Raw genomic sequence first — 22,652 nt, forward strand, 5'->3', positions numbered from 1 at the left:
TACTGGACTCCTGGTCCCATTAGGAACGGGATGGTATTGGCTATGTGGTACATTGGCTATGAAGATATTGCCCCTAGGATGGAAAGGAGCTTGTACTCTTGGAGCTTTAGTTCCTAACATTACTATCGTTGACAAACTATACCCACAGGATGAAAGAATAACAACTTCCCTCAAAAAGATAAAGAAAGCTCATAACGCTATAGCAGATAGGTTTACTAAGTTCCATAGTTTTGTAAGGTGGTTTCTCCCCATGGCTAGGGGTAAGTGAACTAGAAAAAAACTATAGTGAACATTTCAGCAGTAATAGAAAACATTGAGAACAAAACCATTGATGCAATACAGGCCTTGCAAATTGAAATAACTAGTCTGTCAAAAGAAGTGACTCAAAACCGAATGGCCCTTGATTTATTATTAGCTTCACAAGGTGGTGTTTGTGCAACCATAAATATAAGCTGTTGTATGTACATAGACCAAAGCAGTAGAATCTCCACAGATTTAGACGAAATCCGTAGACAAAGCGAAATATTGCATAAAATAACTAAAGATGATACCTCATGGGGTTTTGAAGAAATTTGGCACAAGTTAACTTCCTGGCTACCTAATTCGACCTGGCTCCAGCAGCTATTTGGTTTTGTCCTGCTTATAGGACTGATGATAATCCTGACTTGTATATTAATACAATGTGCATTTTGGTGTAGTAGGTGAACTTCAGGAGAATGAGAGAACTGGAAACAAAATAAGACACACAGTAGAGTCAGGGAAATACTTTAAGAGAACATCGCAAAAAGCGAATGTATTGTAGGCCTTCTTGCGAAAGAATTCGCAACTTTAATGAAAAGGGGGGAATGAATAGGGGAATCTAATTAGCGTATAACAATTTAAAAAAAAAAAAAGAATATAACTTGGCAATACTTGAGTCAGGCCCCACAAACTCAGGCTTCGCCTGTCTCATGCTCCAGTACAAAAGAAAACAATTAATAAAATAGTTGGAATGCAGAAGCAGGATAAGAGAAGCCGTAAATTAGGGAATAGTCCTTGGGTATGAACTAGAAAAGACACAAAGTTTGAGGCAACCTGATAAAGGGAGGCCCAACATGCCAACAAGCCTGGGACCATCTGGGCAGGATGGATAACGAGGTTGCTGAGCTTGCAAAACAGGGATAATGAAGAAGAGGTCACCCAACTCTGTACACTGAAGAAGAGGAGAAAGAGGAAGATTTGAGGAGGACGACCCCTGACGACCACCTGAGAAAGAAACTGCGCAGGCGTATCAGGACATTAGCATATATTCAGGAGTTCCCGGAATAATAATGAATATGTATTAAATGTATCAGAAACCTAATGAATATGTAAACTCTTTTGTAATATAAATCACGAACAATTTGTTTCTCATCGAGACGCACGTTCGTGGAAATATCCCGGTGCGACTCCCAGCGCTGCAATAAAGGATACCTGCTTAATAGTCACATTGGCTATTGAGTGAATTTCTTTGATTCACTCCTTCTCAGAGAGGAGCCTAGGTGCAGCCAGGTCTAGTCTTAGTCCCAGTCCCAAACTTGGTCAATGGTTTTGACGTGGTTTAGGCCCAGCCAGCAGCTGAGCGCCACGCGGCCACTCACTCCTTCCCCAGCATGATGGGGAGGAGAAGTTAACAAAAGGCTCGGGTCAAGATAAGGACAGGGAGAGCTAATTATCATCACAAGCAAAACAAACTGAACTTAGAAAGAGGGATTCATCTAATTTATTACTAAACAGAATAGAGCAATGAAAATAAACAAATAACATCAAGCCTTAAAACACCTCCCCCCACCCCTCCCCCCTTCCTGGGCTCAACTTCACTCCTGGCTTCAACCTCCTCCCCCCTCAGTGGCGAGGGGGGGGAATGGGGGGAGGGGGAGGGCAGTTGCGGTCAGTGCAGCGCATGTTGTTTCTGCCGCTTCGTTGTCCTCGGGGGGAGGACTCCTCTCATCGCTCCCCTGCTCCAAAATGGAGTCTCGCCCACGGGCTACAGTCCTTTCCGAACTGCTCCGGCGTGGTCTCTTCCATGGGGTGCAGACCTTTAGGAGAAAACTGTTGCAGCATGGGTCTCCCACGGGGTCACAAGTCCTGCCACCAAAACCTGCCCTGGCGTGGGCTCCCCTCTCCACGGGTCTACCGGTCCGGCCAGGGACTTGCTTCAGCCCGGGCTTCCCACAGGCCACAGCCTCCCTCGGGTGCCTCCACCTGCTCCAGCATAGGGTCCTCCACGGGCTGCAGGTGGAATCTCTACACCCCCTCATCGGTCCTCCACGGGCTGCAGGGGAACAGCCTGCTTCACCATGGTTTTCACCACGGGCTGCAGGGGATCGCTGCTCCGGTGTCTGGAGCGCCTCCTCCTCCCTCCTCCTCCTGCACTGACCTTGATGTTACATCTCCGCACTTCCCCCTCCCACTGTAAAAAACTTCCCCCCTTCTTAAATATGTTATCACAGAGGCGCTGATTGGCTTGGCCTTGGCCAGGGGCAGGCCCATCTTGGGGCTGGCTGGCATTGGCTCTATCAGACACTGTGGAAGCTTCTAGAAGCTCCTCACAGGAGCCACCCCTATAGCCTATGCCCCCACCTGCTACCAAAACCTTGCCACACAAACCCAACACAGGTTTATGTCTAAAGGATTATGTGTGTAGCCAATTTTCAGAGTCAACATTTGCCTGTCAGAGCCCCACTAAGGACTTTCACTGAAACAGCTTTGCAAAGTTGAAAAGAAAATAGGTAATATATTGAGGCGACAGATATAAAAAGTTCAGAACTGCCATTGATAAATGCATTTACTGCAACAATTTTGAGCTCAAGTTAATAGTTCTGTGCTTTTGTTAATGATAGTTTTTCCCCAGCCTAATATCTGACATAACTGGAGGCGCAACTCTTACCAAAGAGGCGTCCCTGCTTGGGGAGGAGAGAGAGAGAGAGATCCAGGCCCGTGAACCTGTCCAGATAGTTGGAGTTCTCATCCTTGAAAAAGAGGATTCTAAATGCCAGATTTATACTTTTGGCGAGGTGGGACTAAGCCAGGTATTGTGTGCCGATTGGCCCTTAACAAAGCTTGTTGTGCAGTTGATCGGGGCTGGGGCAGGAGAAGTGGCAGAGAACAAAGGTGTTCAGTGTAGAGGAGCAATGGTCTGTTTAATTTTACCAAAGTAATATCGAGCTGTGAAGGCTCCCCCTCACCCCAGGTGTTAGTTAGTTGATTGAGGAGCAGACCCATCAGGCAGCACATCTGTTAACATGAACCAATTGCTCATCTCCTGCCCCTGTTCAGGTCCAGCGCTTATCAGTACAAGATGAGCAAGTTGCTCAATCCCTGCTCTTGCCCAAGCTGGACTCCCCCAGGGCCCCTTCTGCTGGTTCATAATGGCCCTGTATTTGGCACCAACAAGCCTGGACAAGTCCGGCATCCCAAAAGTGCCCAAAACCACAGCCTGCCCACAGCGCTTCCCTTCTTCCATTCCTTTACCTGTGCTGCTCAATCTTGCCCCCTCTGCCATTTATGCATTGCCAGGCTGATGCTTGCGCCCCACCTGGAAAACACAAAAGGATACCTTTAACTGAGCCAGCAATGCTACACCTGAAAAGTAACTGCTACTTCAGCCCACTAGTCACTGCTCACCTGGCCCGAGTCAGCTCCAGCACTGATGTGCTGCTTCGCTCATTGCTTCACACCTTCAGAATAAAGAAAGCCACATACACAAATCTGAATGTAGTCCCATAGCCACAAGCCACATCTTCCCTCCGACACCACCGGCCAACCCACATTCTTACGGCGCTCCGCTCGCCTCCTCTGCCGCTCTTTGGTGCGTATCTTGTCTGTCTACATCTGACAAAAAAAAAAAAGAACCCCAAATTACTAAACAAGTCACCTGGATGCTGAGTGATAGCTGAACAATTCCAGAGCTCTTATTCCCATTTAGGAATACCATCCAGAGCCCAATTACAGACCGCCATTAAAAAACACCCCCACACCTTAAGCCCCACACAGACAAGCCTTTGACAACTCTGAGAGTCAATCTGCTTTCACCACCCCCAAACACCCCCTCCCAGGCGGCTCCTGTAGTCATCTCCACAGAACACTATGGAAATGACGCTCCATGCAGCCTGCCAACGGCTACTTGATCTGAGGAGACTACACAACCTTTGCCCAAGCAGTCTGGGCACATCAACCTACTAGCCACAAACTCTTAGTGCTATTCCACCTAACCCTGACTCAACACCCCCCAGGCAGAGGAGCTCCACGCCCAAACACACACACAGAGACCAACACTACACAGAACGCAAACAACACGACTCAAAGATGAGAGAAAACTCTCAGCAAGAAGGACTCCCAGACCAGAGAGGCTGCTGAGCAAGACCACCTATAGGGCGCAATGCCCTGACAAGGACGTTCTATGGCAACCACAGAAAAGAATGGACTGTGATGGCCCATTATAAGAAGTTACTGTCAAAACCGAGATGGCAGATGCGTGAAGAAGCCAATCCTCAAGACCTACGAATGTAAGGATGCAGGGAAGAAGCCCCAGTCCCTGAAAAGGGATGGCTAGAGAGCAGAGCCCGATGAGGCTGCAAAAAGGACCCACTGGAAACTTCAAGACACAAGACCGATCCGCTATCTGAGCTTGCTATGCAAGAAAAGCAGCACCTGATTGGCACTATGCCCACGAGTACAGATATTTGAGACTCTAGGGATGGCTGTCGAGAAGCATGCTGGGCCCCTTGAGCACAAAGAGGGCATTGAGACCAGAGGAAAGGCTAAGACACACAAGACAAGACACAATAAACATACCACAGACACAGGCTAGAACTGCCCTGCCCAGCCTAGTATTGTGTTGACAAGTAACCCGCTCCCTTTGGCCACCCAAGACAGGGGGCTGCTCCCAGACAGCTCTTACTCCTACACTAACTGCAAAACATCTCCCCTGCAACCCCTGAACTTGCCCCCTCCTCAGCCCGCTCCCTCCCTGGCCACAGTCCCTCAACTTAGCTTTTAGAGGGCCGAGGATCTGAATCAATCCACGATAAAGAACACGCACATAATGCATCAGCTAACTGGGATGTTCTTGCAGTCGTCTGGACCCTCTTCACCTACAGTAAAAAAAATGACCAAACCAAACAAAACAGTGCCATCAGTCAGCATCGCAATGGTCAACACCAACCTCTCCCACAACACCTCCCTCCTCAGAAGCACCGTGACTTTCCGCTCACCTGCTCGGTCTGGAGACGGACACAGCAGCTGTCCTCGCTTGTGGCACCTAAGACACCAAGAGACACAAAATTACTCCTATGTTTGTGAGAAGTCACCGCTCCCACGATCACCCTTGCCATTCCTCCGGCTCACCTCAAATGTGCATCCAGTTCCAAAGGGGTGGCCGCACGGCGCCTGCAAAACCAGAGGGAAACACTCAAACTGGGTGCCATATAGTGCTTTGCTGTTAGACACTGACAAGTGCCTCACCTTCTCAGGCTGCTTGTCAGCATGCGGCTTCGCCCCTCCGAGGCTCCCTGCGGCACCTGCAAAAAACAAAGCAAGAGGCACATGCTGAGATGCTGCCGAAAACCACCAACCGCACCGATTCCTACCTCCCCATCCTTTACCTCAGATGCTTGCTCACCTGGCCTCCGTCATTTTGGGCTGCCATCCTTGTGCCCCACCTAGGAAAAATAAAGAACCAATACCTATATCTTAATGAGCAATGCAACACCGGAAAAACAACAGCTATACTTCAGCCCGCTAGTCACTGCTCACCTGGCTGCAGGCACCTCCCATATCCATATACTATGGGGCCAATATCCAGCTTCACACCTTCAAAATAAAAAAAATCTGAATGTAGTCATATAGGCACCAGCCACATCTTCCCTCTGACTCCACTGGCCAACCCACCTTCTTACAGCGGTCTGCTCCCCTCCCGTGCTGCTCTTTGGTGCGCATCTTCCCTCTCTGCATCTGAAAAAACCCCAAATAATGAAACAAGTCAGCCAGATGCTGAATGAGAGCCAAACAATTCCAGACTGGCCATACTGACACACTAACTGTACACTGTTATTGCTATTCCACCTAACCATGGACTCAACAACCCTGGGCAGAGCAGCTCCACACCCAAGACACACACATACAGGGACCAAAATTACACTGAACTCCACAACACAACTCACAAGTGAGAGAAAACTCTCAGCGAGAGGGATGCCCAGACCGGAGAGGCTGCCGAGCAAGGCGACCTACAGGGTGCGACACCCAGGCGAGGAAGCTCCGTGGCAATGCCAGAAAAGAATGGATGGAGATGGCCCCGTTATAAGAAGGTATGGTCAAAACCAAGATGATGGATGCGGCAAGAAGCCTGTCTTCGAGACCTTAAGAACGTAAGGATGCAGGGAAGAAGCCCCGGTCCCTGAGAATGGACAGCTGGAGAGCAGAGCTCCCGATGCAGCCTAGGACTAGGCTGCAGAAACAGGACCTGCCGGAAGCTTCCGAGATGCAAGAATGATCCACGCCATAAGCTTGCTAGGCAAACAAAGAAGCACCCAACTGGCGCTACACTGATGAGTGAAGGCATCCGAGAGCCTAGGGATAGCAACCGAGAAGCATGCTTTGCCCCTTGAGCGCAAAAAGGGCATTGAAACCTGAGGAAGGGCTAAGACACACACAAGACACACAACACTGCAAACACAGGCTGGAACTGCCCCGCCCAGTCTAGCATCGTGCTGATGAGCAACCCGCTCCCTTTGCCTACCTAAATAGGCCTCCTCCCAGATGGTCCTCTCCCCTGCACTAACCATAAAACGCCTCCCCTGCAACCCCCAAACTTGCCCCCTCCTCAGCCCGCTCCCTCCCCGGCCACGGTCCCTCAACTTAGCTTGCAGAGGGCCGGGGAATCTCAAACCGTCCACGACAAACAACGTGCGCATTGCACGTCGGCTAACTGCGACGTTCTGGCAGTTGCCCGGTGCCTCTTCGTCATCTACAATAAAAACAAACAAAAAACACCAAAGCAGTGCCGTCAGTCAGCATTGCACCAGCCAACACCAACCTTGTCCACAACACCCCCCCTCCTCAAAATAGCTCTGCCTTTCCACTCACCTGCTCCATCCAGAGACAGACACGGCGGCAGTCCTCGCTCGTGGCACCTAAGACGCCAAGAGACACAATAACTCCTACATTGGTGAGGAGTCACCACTCCCACAATCGCCCTCACCGTTCCTCCAGCTCACCTCAAATGGGCATCCGGTTCCTAAGGTGGCAGCACAGCACCCACAAAACCAGAACGAAATGCTCAAACAAGTTGCTGTATAGTGCTGTGCTATTAGACACTGACAAATGACTCACCTTCTCAGACCGCTCATCGGCACGTGGCTTCTCCCCTCCGCGGCTCCCTACGGCACCTGCAAAAAAACCCAAAACAGCACGAGGCACATGCTGAGACACTGCCCAAAACTGTGGCTTACCCACACCGATTCCTACCTCCCCCTCCTTGACCTTAGCTGCTCGCTCACTTGGCCTCCGCCATATTGGGCTGCCATCCTTGTGCCACACCTAGGAAAAATAAACAAAGGATACCTGAATGTTAACCAGCAATGCAACACCTGAAAAATAACTGCTGTACTTCTGCCCGCTAGTCACTGCTCACCTGGCCCAAGTCATCTCCTGTGTCCATATACTATGGGGCCAATATCCAGCTTTGCACCTTCAAAATAAAAAACCCAGAAGTCTTAATGGAGTCATATAGCCACCAGTCACATCTTCCCTCTGACACCACTGGCCGACCAACCTTCTTATGGGGCGCTCCGCTCCCCTGCTGCTCTTTGGTGTGCATCTTGTCTCTGTGCATCTAAAAAAACCCCAAAATAATTAAACACATCACCCAGATGCTGAGTGAGAGCCAAACAACTCCAGAGCTCTTGTTTCCATTTAGGAATACCATCCAGAGCCCAAACTACACACCCCCATTAAAAGACACCCCCAAACAGACAAGCCTTTGACACTTTGGAGGTTCAATCTGCTTTCAGTACCCCTAACTGCCCCTCCCAGGTGACTCCCATCATCTCCACAGCACACTATGGAAATGACGCTCCATGCGGCCTGCTGACAGCTGCTCGACCCAAGGCGACTATGCTACCTTTGCCCGAGCAGTCTGGCCGTATTGACACACTAACTGTACCCTTATTGCTATTCCACCCAACTCTGACTCGACAACCCAGGCAAAGCAGCTCCACACCCAAGACACACACACGGACCAAGACTACACAGAACTCTACAAACATGATTCACAAATGAGAGAAAACTCTCAGCGAGAAAAAAGACTCCCGGACCGGAGAGGCTGCCGAGCAAGGTGACCTACAGGGTGCGACACCCAGGCGAGGAAGCTCTGTGGCAACGCCAGAAAAGAATGGATGGAGACGGCCCGTTTTAAGAAGTTACTGTCAAAACCGAGGTGAGGGATGCAGCAAGAAGCCTCTCTTCAAGACCTAAGAATGTAACAATGCAGGGAAGAAGCCTCGGTCCCTGAAAAGGAATGGTTGGAGAGCAGAGCTCCCAATCAGCCTAGCACTAGGCTGCAAAAAGATGACCTGCCAGAAGCTTCTGAGACGCAAGAACGATCCATACCGTAAGCTCGCTAGGCGAAAAAAGAAGCGCCCGACTGGCGCGATGCCGATGAGTGAAGGCATCCGAGAGCCTAGGGATGGCAACCGAGAAGCACGCTGTGCCTCTTGAGCGCAAAGAGGGCGTTGAGACCCAAGGAAGGGCTGAGACGAAGAGAACGAGACACACAAACATAACACAGGCTGGAACTGCCTTGCCCGGTCTAGCATCGTGCTGATGAGCGACCGGCTCCCTTTGCCTGCCCAAATGGGACTGCTCCCAGACAGCCCTCTCCTCTACACTAACCTTAAATGCTTCCAAGAACAACAGAACATAACTGCCGTGACCGGTACTACTGCAAGCCTCATTGTTCACTTACCAAAGAAGGTGAAAATAGAAAAAGCTTGTGTGTCAGGACCATGATAAAAGACAGACCCCTGGCTGGAGATTGTTATGAGCACAGGTGATATGCATCCTCTTCATCATGAAATTCCATGGAATACAGTTGCTCGAGCCTGCGCTGGAAATAAGTGCCTAGTCCATGTCTCTAAGTAACTGTGACATCCAGATGGACGGTGAAGGGATTGATGCAAAAATTAAGTCAGGGAATAAAGAAAGCAGAAGGTACAGGGAAGCAGAGACTTCCGGGTTCAGGAGGGTATACTTTGACCTACCCCATGCTTTGAAGATAAGACTCTTCTGACTTTCAGCTCCACTTGTGGCCGTGCTGAGGGCCAGACAGCTTACACCACACATCTCAGTATTGTTGTACCTCTGGTCAGCTGCGATGAGATTAAGCTAGAATAGACCTCGGTGGCACCCAAATCCAATGGTAAAACTTATCTGAGAACAGGTGATGAGCCCTCCTCTTTCACAACTGTCCCTCGGTCCCAAAAGTTTAGAAACTCCTTCTCTTCTCCTGAACTCTGAGAAGGAACTCCACTCCTTCCTGACAGCTCTTTCCTTGTATTCGCACCCCCGAACCACCCGTGTCGGCTGCTCCTCGAAGTCTTACCCTGTGTTCTGCAGGCAACTCTTGCCTTCTGTCTTCCTGCAAGCTATGGGCCTGCAAAATCAACAAAGTCCCAATGCTTATAATCTACAAAAAGCCTGTAGGGAGCCAGAAAGGTTCTAGGAACAACGCAGTACTCCATAGGCAATCAGGAAAAGCAGCAAGTCATCCCATCACCTGAAAGACACTATACCTTACATGCCTGCTGCTTTCTTGAGAAATACTAAAGCCACGTAAACAAATACATGCAAGATGCTTACCCTAAACCCCGCTAGATCATCTCATCATCGGTCCTATTAAGAGAAATACTACTGGCAACTTACATAGCTTATAGGAAAACTGGAGAAAAATCCAAGGTTGCATCTTCTGTAAAGTCAGGAATTCCAGTAAAATGCAACAAACCTAGAAAAAAAAGAAATACATGTTATTAAATGATCTTACAAACCTCTGAATACTCAATACAAAAATACTAACCTGAAAAATCATAAATGAAAAAAACCTCCAAATCTGCATAAAGCATACTTTCTTTTAAATACACTGCTTAACCTTGCCTGGTCCCAAGGCTTTTATCTCTGATGCATCTACCCAAAGAGCCAAACTGATGCTAAAGCTGCCATTGATGAAAGGACCAGCACAGCACTGATAGCAGAGAAGCCTGAAAACAGATTGAGCTCCCTAGCAGCTGCCTGCAGTTCATATACCCCGGGCCCCACCCACCATCCTTCCCACCATCCCCTGGGAAAGGGGAGGGGCCGACTACCACAAGGCTTAAAAGTGGCTGGAGGAGCAACAGTAGATTTTCCTACATGTCTTGAGTTTAGGGCATGTTAAGCACCAAATAGAGAAAATAGCTTTTGCCAGAAATGGCAATACCTGCTCTTTTGCTGCAACTCCATTGATTGTATGGGTAATGTGACTGGGTACGTAATTAGTTTTGATTTTTCTGGGCTATATACAGAAAAAGATAAATGGTATACTAAATTGTGTGGGAAAGTAGTTAATTAAATGTGATGACAATATTGTTGTTGAAAATTATGTCTGTTAGTTTGCTGTAAAAACCCCAAAATGCTCTGGGCTTATGCATTGTTTTGAGCGAGACTGCACATACTGCCTAATTTGTACCAGAACTATGTTCTGGATAAGACCGAATGACAAAGCCAGACTAGATCCTGTGAGAATCCCTTCTCAAAAATATATCTGGCTGAAGAGTAAATTACTTACCGGAAGTTGTCAATGAACCTCAATGGTCTCTCCAACTGACTCCCTTAAAACGGAACTAGATGAGTCCCAAAGGAGAGAAAGTGCCCGAAAACCATGGAAAATTAGAAACATGCATCAGAAACTCTACATAAATGCCCTTATGAACAGGCAAGTAGCTAGAACAAAATGTCAGCGATATTAACATGCTATTAACAAAATATTGGCGATAATTAATGTGCTGCTGTAGTATGGACGCTGTTTTTTGGCACGAATCCGAAACGTAACCCCATACCGGCTACCGTGAAGGAAACTGACCCTATCCCGTCCAAAACTGGCATGCGCAGAAATGAAATTTTAAAAGTTGTGGTATGGGAAATGTGGGAGGAAAATTAAAAATGGGACGGAAAGCTAGATAAATAGAGACTTAAACAGAAAATTTGGAGAGCGATGGAGTAAGGGAAAGACAAGAAAACAATAAAAAAACCCATATGTCAACGTAAAGGTTGTCACAGAAAGAAAACATAGTAAGGGATGGCATTAAGCCAGGCAAGAAAAAATTTTAAAATGAGGATATGGTAAAAAATAGATGCTGACAAGGAAATATGATTTAAGAAGCGACAGGGTACATGACGGCAATAAATTTAAAAATATGGATAGGGAGCTTGATAAAAGCAGATGTGGAATGAAAATGGAAAAAGCGATGGTGTTTAGAACAAATGGGAAAAAATTTAAAAATGAAGACAGTGAACGGATTAAAGTAGACATAGAAAATTTAAAAAGCAAAGGCATTAAGGAAAGACATGAAAAAATAAAATAAGGGTAGGGTGATGGAAACACACAGAGGAAGCAAATGATAAAAGCAGAGGCATTAAGGAAAGAAAAGGAAAAGTTACAGAATAAGACTAGGGAGAAAAATATGGAGAGACGTAGGAAGAAAATTTCAAAAGCGAAGGGGTACAGTACGGAGGAGAAACAAATAAGGCAGAACTGGTTAAAGCAGACATTGAAAAAATTTTAAAAGCGATGAGGTATAGGGCAGACGGGAAAACAAAAAATAGGGACATCACAGCAAATAAACTTAGATGTAGAAAGAAAATTTTAAGTGCGACAGCTTTAAGGAAAGATGAGAATAAAATAACTAAGAAGGGGGGGAAAATAGCACGTGTGCAAAAGTAAAAATCGACGAGGTATGCGACAAAATAATGGACCGAGTATGGGAAACTAAATAAATGGAGACATTGAAAATGTTTAAAGCAACCGTGTAGAGGGCAGACAAGGAGGAATTAAAAAATAGAGATGGGGCATCAGATAGAGGGAGATGTAGAAATTTTAAAAGCGATAGGCTACAAGAAATGTGAGAAAGAAGAAAAAAGTAGGAATGGGGATGAGAATAGAAGGAAACATGGAAAGAAAATTTAAAAAGTGGTGGGGTATACAGAAGAAAAGGATGAATTAAAATTTAGGGAAGGGGAGATGGATAAAGGGAGTTGTTGAAAGAGAAATTACATAGCAATGGACTACAAGAAACATAGAAAACAATTTAAAATCAAGAAAGGGAGACAGACAGATGTAGAAGGAATTTTAAAAAGCAACTGAGTACAAGAAATAAAACATAGGGATGGGAAGATGCGTAGAGGACAATATGGAAAGAAAATTTAAAAATGGATGGGATACAAGCAACACAGAAATATTAAAAAAGGGACAGGGAGATGAATAGAAGGAAACATAAAACTTTAAAAAGTGACTGGGTACAGAGGGAGGAATAAAAAATAGGGAGAGGGAAACAGACTTGTTAAATCTACCAGATGTGAGTTACCCTAGGTTTGCTTTATTACGGCGCTGGATGCACGGGGAAAACGGCTCCACCGAACGTGCGTGCCAGGTGATTACCAATGCACAGGTTATATAGAATCAAAATATACATATTCATCATTTTTCCAAGAAAAGGCAGTCCTATGATAATCATTCCTTGGAATCCACTTCCATATTCTCCTCCCCGTCACGCCTGCTCAGTGATTTGAGTCGGTGGTCCTCAGGGGTCTCTGGTGGTCGGCGGTGGTCGCGCACCCGTGTTTGCCGGATGAGCCTCCTCTTCTTGCAGGCGTGCGCAGTATCCTTGCCGTGGATGTGCCTGTCTGTAACAACTTACTTCATAAGATTAATATTCCCGGGCCTATTGTCCGGTTGGGTAGGGACTGTACATGGAACGTAGTGGCATTGTACCTTGCTGTGGTCAGTTAGCTTCATTATCTATTACCTTGGTTAGAAACCCCTTTCCCACAATTATAGGCTTTGAAACAGTTCTAGGCCTTAAGCAGCTTTCTAGTTAACAAAAGTTTTGTTCTAGCTAAGCTTCTATATCTTTTACAGTTCCCTCTGTTTGTTTTCATTGCATCCCTGCAATTATTTATATCTCCAAGCTACTTGCAATTTTGCTACTATACTAGAAAAACAGGTGATACAACATTGAAAAATCACTATTACACATACAATCCCTATGATTGCTAAGGCTGCTACAGCAGGCGCCTTTTTAAGCCACGCAGATAGATCGGGAACCCGAGAAGTTGACCCCGACACGGTATCGGTAAAACCCCGAGATGTATTGTCTTTTTGTACTCGTCGCATTTGAGAACTAATTTCCCAGATTTTATGTACGTCAGTCAATAATTCCCCTGAATGATCTATACACGTGCAATGACTCGCATTTAGCGTTGTGCAAACTCCACCTTGTGATGCTAACATCATATCTAAGGCCGTACGATTTTGTAGGGTAATCGTTGAGAGTTCTGCAATTTCAATTTGCAAGGTGGTTAACCCACGAGCGGTATAGTTTGCCGGTTTTTCAATTTCTCCCGATATGTTTAAAATTGCTTTTTCCAGTTCGCTCCTAAAAATGGTATGAACCATTGGAGAAAAAAAATGAAATTCTGAGGGCTTTTCTACTAATGGGTTATTGGTCCTTTTAACACGAGTTAAAAATGTGTGATGCCAGATTGGAACTTGTATAGTTTTAGGGAGAATTCGTAAATCCACAGTTACCGATCCTAGAGTGCAAATTCCTCCCCGACGTGGCGCAAGTGCTTTATAAGCTTTGTCGCTAGATGACCGAAATACTCCCGATGCCTTTGGTCCCCTCTGGGCCCAGCTCGAGCGAGATTTAATATGATTAGTTGTGTTACATTTAGTCCAACTTGCCACAAAAGTGTGGTTAAGACAAAACTGCCAAGTCCGACTCTGGGGGGTAACGTCTCTCTACGCAGAGGATGTTATGATATTCATCTAAAGGAGGAATTTTGATGTTTAATATTTGCTCTTCATATTTAGTAATTATAGAGGTATTTCTCCAAAACTTTTCCCAAACTGAATCCTTTGGAATTGGAATACCAATTAATTCAAATCCACGATCTACAGATTTCGGTAAAGATGCACAAAGCCGACATTGAGTAAAATTCAGATGCTTCGCAAAGGACTTCATTAAAGAAACGTGAGTGTTATTTAACCAAAAAGTTAAACGTCATTTACTTGATCTAGATTTGGTCGTTATTTTGTCAGTATTAGAAATGCCGGCTTGAAAACCCCATGGAAAATCATAATCGTGTGCTACTGGAAAATTCCTAAGCCTATCTTTGATAATGTAATACGTTACAAAAAAGAATGGACTCGTCAGATTCAAATTGAGACAACACCAATCATTGTGTTTACCCTCTGTCATTACCCATAAATGATGGCGGACGCACCAGGTTCCCATTCCTGTTTGCGGCTCGTATGTGTATGTGTGATATGGGTACATATTCCATGTATAACTTCTTAATGGTTCCTTTCCATTCTCAAGATCTTCCGTCACAAATCCAACACAAAATTCTAGAAAAACATCAGGATTAAAAAAAGGATTCCATACAATCTCAGTATCACTATCTACTACAATATTTTCCCCTTTTGTATTCTTAGCTCCCCAAACTTTACAAAAGGTTTGCTCCCGGACACTAGTACTACTATATTGTATTATGGTGCCATTTGTAAGTACATGTGGTGGGTTGACCCTTGCTGGGGACCAGGTGCCCACCAGAGCCACTCTATCACTCGCCTCCTCAGCAAGGCAGGGAGGGGAGAAAGGAAGATGGAGAAAAACAACCCCAAACTCGTGGGTCGAGATAAAGGCAGTTTAATGTAGCTAAAGCAAAAAGCCATGCGCGGAAGCAAAGCAAAAAGCAAAGATTATTCTCTACTTCCCATCAGCAGGCGATGTCCAGCCACTTCCTGGGAAGTAGGGCTTCAGTAAGCGTGCCCCTTACTCTGGAAGACAAACGGTGTAAAAAAAAAAAAAAAAAAACAATGAATGCCCCTGCCCTGTTCCTCCCCTATTCTCAGTTTCTTACTGCTGAGCATGATGTCATATGGTATGGGATATCCCTTTGGTCAGTTTGGGTCAGCTGTCCTACCTCTGTCCCCTCCCAAGATCTTGCCCACCCCCAGCCTGCTGCTGGGGAAAAAGAAATGTTGGAAAGACAGCCTTGATGTGTGCTGGCACTGCTCAGGAGTAGCCAAAACACTGGTGTGTTACCAACAGTTTGCTAGCTACCAATACACAGCACCGTGAGGGCTGCTGTGGGGAGAATTAACTCCATCTCAGCCAGACCCAATACAGTACATATCTGTATTGCAGGATGAACTTTGTCCGCAAGGTATCGGCAAATACAGCGGCGCGTTGGTTTTCATTCTGTTGGGGAATCTTTATGCACGTGAGTGATGGATTCATGTCTCTTTTCCTTGTACCTTTACAGCATAAAAGGAGGTTAATAACACCATGTAAAGTCCTTGTCATTTGGGCTCAAATCTATTTTTTCCATTTAAAATTCTGTATATACATTTTATCCCCTGGTTGAATATTATGTACCTGAATTTCAGGTGTTATCCCTTGATACCAATAAGCATGATTTTGTAATTGCAAAAAAAAAAGAATTTTGCAAATAAAACAAATATTGAGTTACCTGTTCATCTCCATCCAAAAGGCTTGTTTTTGCTGGAATGTAAGTTCCAGGTACTGCTAAAATTCTCCCAAATAAAACTTCTACTGGAGATACACCCACTGGTTGCCTCGGTGTGTTTCTGATGTCCCAGAGTACTACATTTAATGCTTCTGGCCACTTCAAGCCAGTTTGTTTACAGGTTGTAGCAGCAAACAACATCCCCAGAGAGGAACTGACAACTGAGCCCTCACCGCTGCCTCTGGGAGAGGGAAACAACCAGCAACTCTTATCCACAGTGATGACTGTAGCTCTCCTGAAGCAGCAACCTCTTCTTCTGGAGGCGCTTTTGGAGACGCCACTGTTTTCTCCAAACTGATGCTAATGACACCAGCATTTATGGTGCAATAAGGTATCTTTGAGGGCCAGCTTGCTGACATGAAGACAGGGTTGGGCAGAGTCTGTGGCTATGGGGGAGGTGCTGGAGCTGGGAGCAGCTGTGTGGGATAACCAGATCTAGAGCATGTTTGTTGAGGTGAGAGGCAAACAGTGCCTGTTCCAAAGGGGGAAACGACACCTGCCGGCACACACTGGCAAACGCCGCGTATCAGCCGAGTGCCGTGAGACTACAGCTCCATACGTGCCGCGGGAGGCAGCCTTCCGTGCTTCCCGACCCTGCGGGCACACCGTCCCGTCCCCTCGCGCCGACTCACCCGAAAGCCCCGCCGGGCCGGACCCCCCCCCGCCCCTGCAGCCACCTCCGACTCGGACCCCGCCGCCCCCCCGCCCCTCCTCAGGGGTTTCCCCGGGACCCGCCGGTCCATCCCGCTGCCCCACTCACCTTCTCCCTCTGTGCAGCCACCTCCGCTCCTCCCTTGGCTCACAGCAGCCCCTGCACGCTGGCAGCCCCTGACAGGGAGGGGCCGTGGCCAGCAGCCTCACTGCCTGCCCCTGGGGCTCCTCCAGCCCCAACCCACAGCTGGAGCCCAGCAGGAACAGGGGGCCATCGCCTGACCTCCTCCCCTGCCCTCCACCACAGCCCCTCACCCTGTGGAAATGAAGCGCAAACACGGCCTGGAGGGCAAAAGAGACCGCAAGCCTTTATTCGGTCACACGCGGACCCAGTCCCAGGAGCGACTCTGCACTGGGGCACGGGGCCTGGCCCTGGGGCACCTTGGCTGTCCTACCCAGAGCCGCGATCACCGGTCCAGCATGGAATGGACGGTCGGTCCGTCGGGCTCCTGGAGAGCTGGGCTGCCGTGCAGAGGCAGAGGCCGCCGCCAAAACCGAGGAGCCGGCTGCAGGACGCTAGAAGAGAGGAGAAAAGTGGCAGCCAGCTGGATGGGGGCAGGCGGCAGCGAGCGAGAAAGCACGAGGCAGGGGAAGGGATGGCGAGCGAAGGACAGGGCCGGGGAGCCCGACAGAGAGGGAGAAAGAAGCGGCAGGGAGAGAGGAAGAAAGGCAGCGGGGAGAAGAGGAGGCAGCGGGACGGCGACCGACAAACGAGGACGGGGAGCGGGACAGAGAGGCAGAAAACGACCCCGGGCGGGCAGCGCCACGGAGAGGGAGGAAAAAAGAATAAGGGCAGGGAGCCGGACCGAGAGGTACGGCGAGGAACGGCGGCACGGGGAGCAGGACAGAGCAACAGAGACCAAAGAAAGGAAGCGGGAGCGTGAGAGACCCGGGCTGGGGAGCAGGGAGAAGGACAGATAAAAGGAGAGAGCAACAGAGGGAAAGAGGACCGGGGAGCGGGACGCCGGGGCAGAGTGAGAAAAAGAGGGGCAGCGAGCAGGACAGAGCGGTAGAGGCAGGAGGAGGACAGAGGGAGAGAGAGAGAGACCAAAGAGGGAGACGAGGACTGGGCAGAGGGGAGAGAAAGACAGGGGCGAGGAGCAGAGACACAAAGGTGCCAGGAAAAGGACAGTCAGATGGTCCAAGAAACAGGGTCGGGGAGCAGGACAAAAGCACAAAGAAAAAGGAGAGCCTAAGGAAGGAAGGATAAAGACGGGACAGGGAACGGGGACGTACGCAGCGAAACAAAAGTAGAACAGAGAAGAGGGGACGGGGATGGAGGAATGCAGAGAGAGATGCAGGCTGGTGGTACACAGAGATAGCGAAGGTAAGCAAACACAGCGACAGGCAGGAGGACCTGGTTCTGACGACCCGTCGCTCCCGGTGTCGCTTCCACGGCCTCAAAAAGCGCCACACGCCACACGCCACAGGAACGGGAGAGTGAAAGCAAAGGCACGGGAAGCTTTTTCAAAAGAAAAGAAACGCTCTTAGTCATTTGCCTGAGAATCACAGCTTACAGTTACTCCATGTCTTCCGGCCTCACAGGATGAGGCAGAGGGACAGTTGATTCCGTCTCCGCTTCATCTCTGGATGGAGCTTCTCTCGTATCTGTGGCAAAAGGAAAAAAAAAAAAAAAAAAAAAAAAAGGCAAGCTATTATAAGACGACAGTCCTTGCACAAAGCCACGTGAAGTGAATTCTCTGGTACGATAAGCTCAGGAAGATTTCATAGAGTATCTCTGGTCGGAAGGGACCCATCAGGATCACCGAGCCCAAGCCCCTGCTCCTCGCAGGACTACCGAAAACTAAGCCGTGCGACTAAGAGCATCGTCCGGACCCTGCTCGAACTCCTGACGGGCTCGGTGGCTGCGACCGCTTCCCTGGGGAGCCTGTTCCGTGACTGACCGCCCTCTCAGTGAAAAAGCCTTTTCCCAACGTCCAGTCTGAACTTCCCCTGACGCAGCTTCGTCCCGTTTCCGTGGGCCCTGTCGCTGGTCCCCCGAGAGGGCGGAGGTCAGCGCCTCCCCCTCCGCCGTCCCCCTCGAGGAAGGCGCAGACTGCGAGGAGGTCACCTCTCAGCCTTCTCGTCTCCAAGCCGAACGAACCAAGCGACCTCAGCCGCTCCCCCGAAGTCTCGCCTCGGAGACCTCTCGCCATCTCGGTCGCCCTCCTCCGCACACGCTCCAAGAGCGTCGTTCGGCGGCACCGCTCTCACCTGGAACCTAACGCTGCACGTAGCTCAGCTGAGCGGAAAGGAAACGACAGGCTAAAGGGACAAAGACGCGATTTAAGGCATCTGCAACGACGGCAGGTGCCTGTCCGTAGCCCCTCTATTTCACAGCGCTCCTGCGTATCAAAGGAAGAGCGCGAGAACAGACAAGATACACAGCCTGGCCGCGTAACCCTTGGGGGAGGACGGCGAAAGGAGAGAAGATCCAGAAAGAGGAAGCGGCTGGTCCTTCACTTTTGGTAACAGAATTAACATCAACATACTTCACCTCCACGTCCCTTCCCTTTGAAATTGAAAACGCCACCCAATTCTCTGCCACTGTTGACCACCGACACTTGTAAATTTCTAGCCAGACCCCTCAGAAAAACAAAGTTTCAAGTCCCTGGCTAGGGGAAGAAACCAGGCAAGCGCCGCCATTCCCTCCCCCGATAACGCTAGCAAAAAAAAACAGCCGCGGGGGGGGGCGCGAGCGTTCCTCCGAAAGAAAAATCAGGTGAGAAACCGCAATTTTCTTTTCAGCTTGCCTACAAGACAGATGTCTTTGGAGTTGTTTCTGCCACAGATGCTACAAAACGTGTCAACTGCACAAAGAGTAAAGTTTTGCAACTGATCTACGAGTCGGTACCAAAAGCTACCTAAAGCAGTACACAAAGTCCCATTCGTCAACAACTCTCTGACCCTGTTTCATATTCAAAAGAAGAAAAAAAAAAAAAAGTAATGCCAATCACACAGACAAGCCCGGGAACCCTCAACGTGAGAATCTTTCCGTTCAGCTGGAGGCAGAACAAGTACTTACCACGTGCATCCTCACCTGGCTCTCCCCTGCTAGCAGAGCAGCACGCCAATACCGTCCGGTCCACGCTGCGGTACGCCTAGCCGCTTCTGCGTATTTACCGCCACCCGACTTGATGCTCTCACAAAGAGATCGACGAAAAAGCCACCCTTTCTTTGAAAAAATAAAAACCAGAAACACACCGTAAGGAATGGTAGGCGAACGTATTTCTAAGTCATAACCCACAGTTTGCAATCAATCAGACCGAGGGCAGCTCGGACGACGCGGTACGCTCCTCAAACACCTTTCGCACCCGGAATAACAGACGTACTCCTTTACCACGGGACAAATCCGGCACAGGGACAAATTTCAGGCTGTTTTTGTCACACGACCGTTCTTGCGCACCAGCCAGTGGATTCAGAATTAAGGACGGGACGAGCTAAACGCCCACACAAGCCTCATAGCCATAAGAAACTATTAAAAATAGAAAAAAAACTTCCACGTTTTAGATCGCGTTGCCTTAGGGACCGCCTCCTTCAAAGTCTGCCGGGGGGGGGGGGGGCGCGCACGCACGCGTGCGAGGCGTGGAAATCGGTCACAGAATTCGGTTGCCTAACGGGAGGCGGCCCTTCTCCTCGCAAGGCAAACGTTTCAAAACATCGCGCGCTTTTTTCCGACCTTTCCCTGGGGGTCCACGCGATGCTAAATTAAATATTCTGCAAGTAACCGAGCAGGAGATGGAAAGTAAGCTAAGATGCTCTCTGCCGTACAACGTTTGTTCGAGATTGTCCCCGAGGGAATCGCACAAAGCCCACGATTGCTGAACCGGTACGTCGGAGGCCCTACGGGAAACGGCGCCGACGTTTCGCCGAGCTCTTCTCCTGTCAAGAAGGGGACCTTTTCTACGGTACCCCTACTGGCGTTCTGCCTACTTTCGGCTCGTTCTGGCAGGTCAGCTTCCAGAGAAACCCTGAGATTTCAAACCGCCGAGCAACATTCACGAGTCTTACTCTCTGTCTATGGGGAATTTCCGCAAATCAGAACGCTCCTTAGAGCGACACTCCGGGTCTGTGTCACTGCAAACCAAATAGCTAAGCCACGGACCGGGCGTCCGTCGAAAAATTACTTGAAAAGATTGAATTTAAAAGACAAGCACGGTACTCGCTTTTCTGAAATTTCTTCCAGCAGTGCCGTCAATTTAGCGGGCAAACCCAGCTGTCGAAATTCCGCTGCAACGGAGCCAGCGGGAACGTGTCCGTGCCGCTATTCCCTGGCCACAGAGCCTTCCGCTCCACCCGTTACTGGGAACGTACAGAGCGTCGGAAGAACGTACAGAGCGTCGGAAGAACGTACAGAGCGTCGTCTGCAGAGAAGCAGAGTTGAAAGACGGGGACCGGGAGACGGACAGAGAGGGAAGGAGAAAGGAACGGAGGGACGGGCTGCGGGGCAGACAGGGAGGAAGGAAGAGAGAACGAAAGAGGGACAGGGAGCCAGAGAAACCGCGACGGGGAAAGAAAAAGGTACCGACGGGCTAGGGGGCAGAGAGGGGAGGCTTTAGAAAAACAGGGACGGGGAGCAAGACAGAGCGAGAGGGAGAAAGGGCACCGTGGCGACGGGGGACGGGACAGAGAGGCAGGCCTTCAAAATGAGGGGCAGGGAACAGGCTCAAGAGGGACGGAGAAAGAGAGAGACTCACGACGACTCGCTACAGAGCCGAGAAGGAAGACCTCGAACAACGGGCACGAGGAGCCGGACAGAGCGAGCCAGAGAGGGCAGAAATACCGACGGGCTACAGGACCGAGGGGGAGGAACGCAAAACCAGCGGCTGGGGGGCCAGACAGAGAGAGAGGGAGAGAGAGAGAGAGAGAAGGAAACAAGAGCCACGGGCTACAGGGCAGAGAGAGCCAGGACCTAAAAAAAGGTGGGGACAGGCAGCCCGTCAGAGCGAGATGGAAGAAGAACGTACAGGGGAGCAGAAAGCAAAGCAAAAAACCCCACAGCGGGGCGGGAAAGCGAGGGGGGCAGAGGAGGGCCCGCGACGCAGAAGAGAGGCGACGGGGCCCCGCGGAGCCCAGCACTCACCGCAGCTCCGGCTCTGGGCGCTGCCGGGAGAGCTTGCCGGCGCAGACCCTTCTTTCCCCTGCTCTCCGCCTTTCCTTTGCCGTTACTCCGGTCGCTTGGCTGTCCTCCGCCTCAGAGGATACACGGGTGTCTTCTTAGAGCTCCGAGGAGACGAGTCTTCCTAGACGAGCGGCCTCCCTCCCTCGCACACGGCCGCGCCGTGCTTTGGGTTACGCGTACCGACCGACCCTGCGGTGCCCGTTGGCAGCCCGACCTGCCGCGGAGCACGACGAGGGATCTTTCCTCAGCCGGCGAGGCAGGCTCGCTCTTGCCTGCAGCGGGAGGCAGCTGCCGGCCGCAGAGCCTTCCATCTCTTCCTCTTCTTCCCCTTGCTCTGGCCGTTCCAGCTTCCCTTAGGGCAGCTCCCGTCCACGGCCGGTAAGCGCTCCGCCGCCTCTCCCTTTTCGCCGCCACGCCACCAGGAGAGCCAGGCCAGGCACGGACGACCCCCGCGAGCGCGAGGCGGGGGCAGTCAACGGCATCCCCAAAGGAGGAACAGGCAACCGCGTCCTCAGCGCGGCCTGGCAGAGGGAAAGAAAAAGCAGCGGCCGTTACTACCGCGGGTCGGCCCTGGCCGGAGACCCCCCCCCTCCTTCTGCAGGGGCTTCCGCAGACGCCGCTCTTTCCCCGCGCTGCTGCCGCCGGCACCCCCGTTCAGGAAGAAAGCGGCACAGGCGAGGGCCAGCTTGCCGCCTTGGCGCCAGGGCTTGGGGGCGGCCTGGGGCTGCCGGACAGGCTTCAGGAGAGGTGCTGGAATTGGGAGCTGCTGCACAAGCTGAGCGGGGCCGGGGGAGGCTCAGGGGGAGCTCCGGCGAGTCGGGGAGACGCCCAGCGCCTGCGCCTGGCAGGCTGTCCGCCTTCTTGCCCCCCCCCTTCCCCGTCAGCTCCCGGGACACTCTCTGGGGCTGCCGCAGCGGGCGGCTGGAACCTTCCCGTCCCGTCCCGTGCCGTCCCGCCA

The 22,652-nt window shown here is 50.0% G+C and overlaps 1 long non-coding RNA gene across 1 annotated transcript; it reads right to left on the reverse strand.

Moving 5' to 3' along the window:
* Positions 1-19,495: 19,495 nt before the first annotated feature.
* Positions 19,496-20,890, reverse strand: LOC142603293 (uncharacterized). Its single transcript, XR_012837184.1, has 2 exons — positions 20,739-20,890; positions 19,496-19,747 (listed from the first exon to the last, which is right to left on the reverse strand). It is a non-coding gene; the product is annotated as an uncharacterized LOC142603293 (long non-coding RNA).
* Positions 20,891-22,652: the final 1,762 nt, after the last annotated feature.

This window comes from Balearica regulorum, chromosome 11 (genome assembly GCF_011004875.1).
Source record: "Balearica regulorum gibbericeps isolate bBalReg1 chromosome 11, bBalReg1.pri, whole genome shotgun sequence".
Classification (NCBI taxonomy): Eukaryota; Metazoa; Chordata; class Aves; order Gruiformes; family Gruidae; genus Balearica; species Balearica regulorum.